We start from the raw sequence: 5,874 nt of genomic DNA on the forward strand, positions 1-5,874 counted from the left end.
TCCACCAGGGCCTGTTTTTGCACTTTCCTTTGTGTCCAGATACAATTAATTGGCTTATTTGGGGAGTAAAAACACATGCTGTGGTAAAGGAGAAATGAAAGAAAACACACCTTTGGAAGCCAAATGGAGAACAAATACCATACCATAGGTAGGCAGCTGGCCGCTCTTCTTTAATTTCACACTCTATCATGAAACATTTCTATCCTTGGATTTTTTCTTCTTCTTCTTTTTTGCAGTTATTAAGCACTCCAAGTAATCAAACTCAACTGTTAATCAAAATTTGTTTGATTCTGACAGATGCAATTCTCTCATTGACACCCCCGCTCGGAACGATTTATTTTTGGTATTCGGTTCCTCGGCTCTCCCGCAATCATTTCTCATTATAGGAGGACGTATAAAAGAGGTAATTAGCAAGCAGCTTGAGGTTATAATGTCTGTTCTCCCTCAGAAGAAAAGTTATAGTCAACATTAAAACAAAAGCGGGAAAGGGTACGGATGGAAACGGGAACTTGGTTTTACTCGCCAGTTCTTACAGCCGTCGCAAGAGGAACTCTGACCCTACGGAGATACGGTTCCATGGGTAAAGATGCTCCATCAGTCAAACTGCCCAGATACGGCAATGTAGATCCCCCTCCCCACACCTAGAAGAAACAGGAATCTCAAGGTGTCAGCCCCCAAACAAAGCCGCTAATTTTCATCCGTTCACCGAAACCTGGGACTTCATAACGCAATTCACAAAGAGCCTTGATTACTCTGCAGCCTTGTTAGTTGGTAACTTGCTAATTTGACTGGTGCAATCAAATGCCGCCTCCACGCTGGTTGAAATGGAAGGCTTGTCGACCGACGGCTTGACGATTCAATCCCCCCCCGTCCATTTTAGGGGGTTATTCTCCTCCAGGTAAAAGAAGCATGCAATCTGATCCCCCAGCAGGCCTCATGTGATTGTAGCTTCAGGCCTCACCTTTCCTGTGATCAGCTCTTCCCATTCCATACGTTCTGTCGTTACCGAGTTGCTCTCAAGTGGGAGAGATGTGGGTTTACAGAGTTTTGTGCATTCTTCACACAGTTGTGTACAAGCCAGGAACGGGGACTGGGCCCTTTTTGTTTTGTATTGTATAGCGTATGTTATCAACTAAGGTTGGGTGCTTAAGGTTCTGGTTATCACCTTTAAGGCCATGCTTAAACTGGGACTGGCCTCATGTGTCAAAAATTGGCTTACAGTCGACTTCCTTTCCTCTGCCCGCAACAGGCACCCTGAGAGAACTGGGACTGGTTGAAGGTCACCCAGCAGGCCTCATGTGATTGTAAGCCAATTGTGCCACTCTTAGAACTCTCTCAGCCCCACCTGCCTCACTGGGCCCCGTGTACCTGTGGGATCGCCTCTCTGCTTACACTCTCCAAAGAGCCTTAGGCTCCAGCACCTCCAACTTTCTGGTGATCCCTGGCCCCAGGAAAGCTCACTTGACTTCAACCAGGGCCACAGCTTCCTCCATCCTGGCCCCTACCTGCTGGAACGAGCTCCAAGAGGACGTCCCTGATGGAACTTGAACAATTCTGCAGGGTCTGCCAAAAGGAGCTCCTACACCAGGCATTGAGTTGAGGTCAACCCGAACGACCTCTTCCCAAGGGCCCTCCCCCCTGAGCCTCCCTTCCATGGCACCCACTACAACTCCGCCCAACCCACTGGGCTATCAGTATGTGTTAATTTAATGTTCTCCATAGTATTCTATTGTTCCACTACATTGCCGTTGTCACTGTATTATTGTTAAACTGAGTTTGCATTGTTTCTGTTTTACGTGAACCGCCCTGAGCCTTTGGGGAGGGCAGTATATAAATATAATTAATGAATTAAAATGTGGTCAGACTTTCCAGTGCAGTTCATGCTGTCTAAAATTCTCACTGCTGACATTGCTTTGGGGTAGAGGGAAAACAGGGATGCAAGCAGTAGGCTGTGACTCTTGACAAAAGGCTGAACTGCAAAGATACAGACCAGACTGCGATCCTGTGGGCATGAACCGTGCAATCCAAAGCAGGGTTGGTGATAGAAAGTGCTGTCCAGCTACAGCTGCCTTATTGTCACCCTGTAGAGATTTCAGGGCCTGCCTCTGCATCATGATGTTGGTATTCTTTGGCGGTCTCCTATCTAACTACGGCCAATACTGCTTAGTTGACAAAAGCAGGCTAGCTTGGGCAATCCAGGACAGTTTTACCCTTGTTTGTTTGTTGTGGGTTTTTTTTTTAAATAAAAAGGGCCTTCCCTCCCCCTTCCTCCCCCTCTTATTTGTCTGAAAACTGATAGAGAAGATTCCCTGAGGCCAAAACAAAGTTGGTAATGGCCTTGCCAATCCCACTGCCTTTTCTGACAGAACCCAAGGCTAGAAAGCTGGCAATGTTGATGCGGTTGCCTAGCAATGACTGGAGAAGGCATTTGCTTTCTCCAGTCCAGCTTATATTATTTTAATGCTACAGGTGCAGCTTATATTACTTTGAGTTTGAATTCCTGTGAATTCCATCCCAGCTGAAGCACACAGCTCAATGCTTCAGAATGTAGAGTGTTGTCATTTGCTCCTCCCCTGACAACCAGACTGTTAATGTTTTATTTATACTTCATTTTATCTATTTCGTTTACAAGCTGCCCTTTCCCCCACTGAGGTCCTAATGTGGCTTATAACATTACCCCTTCTCCATTTTATCTTCGTAGCAACCATCCTGTGACCAGTATGTGATCACCCAACAAACTTCTACAGAAGAAGAAGAAGAAGGGTTGGTTCTTATATGCCTCTTACAGTATAGAGATTTGAACGTGGGTCTTGTAGGCCCATTTCTAACACTCCAACTCTACATCATCCTGGCTCTTGTCTTATCACTTATGGTTTGAATCTTGAGCTTTCCTAGATATGCATTACCTCTTCATTTGGGTGGTATTGAAAGCAAGGCTAAGAAAGTCTACACAGAACTTTACAAACTTCTTTGAACAGGGCTTACTCTTGGGAAAGTGTTCTTAGGATTTCACAGAGAGCCTTCCACATGTATGTTCCCTGGAGAGCATTTCACTCTTCAAATACCAATCTGTTGGTGGTCCCTGCTGGCCCCAAAGATGTCCACCTGGTCTTGACCGCCTTGCCAGTCTGGGGGAATGAATTGCCTGTCAAAATTCAGGCCCTAATGGATCTAGCAAAGTTCTGCAGGTCCTGCAAGATGTGGCCCTCTTCCACCAGGCATAAGGGTGATGCTGTAGTGGTCAGAAATCACATGGGCCTCCTTCCCCTCCTCTCTATTGACTCCTTCCTGTATGATTATTTTGGTCTGAGTCAGGAAAGTGATGGGAGGAAATGGAGAAATCAACCTGTGTTTTTAATTTGTTTTCACACTGTTTTGTTTTTTTTTTGCTTCTGTAAACCAACCCGAGCCTGCTTGTGAGGAGGGGTGGCATAAGAAATAAATTATACATAAATAAGAAAGATATTGTGTGTACACAAGTTTTCTCTTTCAAAATGCTTTGTAAAAAATCACTTCGGAAAGTTGGCAGAAAGTAGCCATTATTTGAGATGAGTAGTTCTTCAAATGCACTTGTATTTGCCTCTCTGTATGTAATATTTTTGGCTGCAGGACACCCAATGCAGCTTGCGTATGAGCAACTTCCAAGAATTATAATTTTTCGTAAACAAAGAAATGCCAACCAATTCAAGCCAAGAACCTGCATCTTCTGTGTGAATAAATATGGAAACAGCAGTCTATCAAATTCTTGACGAGTATCTGTCTGTGGCCAATGAAATCCAGAGATTGGGGCCAGGGGTGGACAAAACAAATCTTTCTATAAACCTGGGAAAACCCTCAAGTATTTCTGAAATATAGAAAAATAAACACACGGTGTGTGTGTTTTTGTGTGTAAAGAAACCCAAAATAATATAAGGTGCACCTATAGCTTTACAAATAAACGGACCAGATCCAATTGGATTAAATTAATGCAAAAGAAATTCCATCTAAACATCTGGAAGAAGTTCCTGACAGTTAGAGCGGTTTCTTAGTGGAACAGGCTTCCTCAGGAGGTGGTGGGTTCTCCATCTGGATCGCTATCTGACGGAGAGGCGGATTCTGCGAAGTTTCAAGGGGGTGGCAGGTTACAGTGGATGAGCTATAGGGTTGTGAGTGTCCTGCAAAGTGCAGGGGGTTGGACTAGATGACGCAGGAGATACCTTCCAACTCTATGATTCTATGATTCTATGAACAACACCTTCTCTGCCCATTGCTAGGCAACCATAGCAGTACTGCCAGCTTTCCAGCCTTGGTTTTTGTCAGTAAAAAGCAGTGCGAGGGACAGAGCCATGAGCAGCTCTGTTACAGCCTTTGAGAAAGGATGCATCAGGGCTTCCTATTGCAACAACCAACAGGTAACTGTCTCCCATGTGACTTATACTGTTTGCCCCAGCCTGACTGCTTACTACTGTTCAGTAGCAGCTACCCCACAAAAGCTGGTGTGATGCAGTGTTTAGAGAAGGGATGGCCAAACTGTGGCTCTCCAGATGTCCACAGACTACAATGACCATGAGCCCCTGCCAGCAGGGGAGAGCCACAGCTTGGCCACCCCCTGATTTAAAGTGTTACCAGATTTGAGTTTCCACTTTTTCCGCTCGTTGCGTGAAATGACCCAGTCACACACTCTGACACTAGCCTATCTCAGACGTTTTCTGATAAAATAAAATACAGTAACATGATACAAGTTCCTTAGTGAAGATTGGTAGGCTGGCTGGTCAGTGGGAAGGAAAGAAGGAATCAGTGGGAGAAGAGGGAGTGTGGGAGCTGCCAGGAATGGGGAAAGAAGAGAAAATAATGTGGAGCAGAGGATACAGGGGATAGTTAGGGGGGACCCTGGATGTACCCCAGTGGTCCCCAACCTTTTTATCACCGGGGACCGGTCAACGCTTGACCATTTTACTGAGGCTGGGGAGGGGGTGGTCTTTTGCCGAGGGATGTCGCCGCCACCGCCACCGCCTGAGCCCCTGCTCCACTTGCTTTCCCGCCAGCGCCGCTGATTTCCCACCAACCACTGGGGGGCGCTGCCAGCAGCATCTGCACAGTGCCACACTGAGGGGTAGCCCCATCCATGGCGGCCACTGGAGAGCACCAAAGGTAAGCCAGCGGCAGAGTGGCAGGGCAGCCCCCAAGGCAGCAGCCGGGGAGGAGGATGAGGAGGAGCTGCGGCCCGGTACTGACTGATCCACAGACTGGTACCGGTCCCCGGACCAGGGGTTTGGTGACCGCTGACCTACAGCACATCGGATGTCAGGCCATGATAGTTTCCAGGGAGAGAAAGATGAAGATGGGGGGGGGGGAGATAAACATGGAAAGAAAAGAAGGGAGCAGAGAAACAGGAGAGCACGGATTGCCAAACTGTGGCTCTCCAGAAGTCTGTGGACTACAATTACCACGAGCTTCTTCTGGCAGGGGATCATGGTAACTGTAGTCCATGGACCTCCGGAGAGCCACAGTTTGGCCATCCCTGCAGGAGAGGCTATCAGAGATATCCGGAATGTATGTGTGTTTTGTGGGGGAGGGGTGAATTGCCCCCCCCCCGCAAGTCCATCCAGGATCCAAATTTCTTTATCTCTAATAGCCTGTGAACCACGTAACCCTTATCCACTTCAATTTAAGACGACATGTACTACTACTTTTATTATTGTCATGTCAATAAATCCTTCCCTTTGGTTTAGTTGCCGTTCATGCAGAGGTTTGGACAAAGTTGCAGACGCAGATGTCAAATGGTCGTTTCCGCCTTTTGTTTGGGAGTGTGCATTTCCCAGTTCAAGATGCCTTCTCAAAACAGAGATATGCTGGGAAGTCCTTGTGGGATAAAAAGGCCAGGCAAAGGTTACC

This window comes from Paroedura picta, chromosome 2 (assembly GCF_049243985.1).
Source record: "Paroedura picta isolate Pp20150507F chromosome 2, Ppicta_v3.0, whole genome shotgun sequence".
NCBI lineage: Eukaryota > Metazoa > Chordata > Lepidosauria > Squamata > Gekkonidae > Paroedura > Paroedura picta.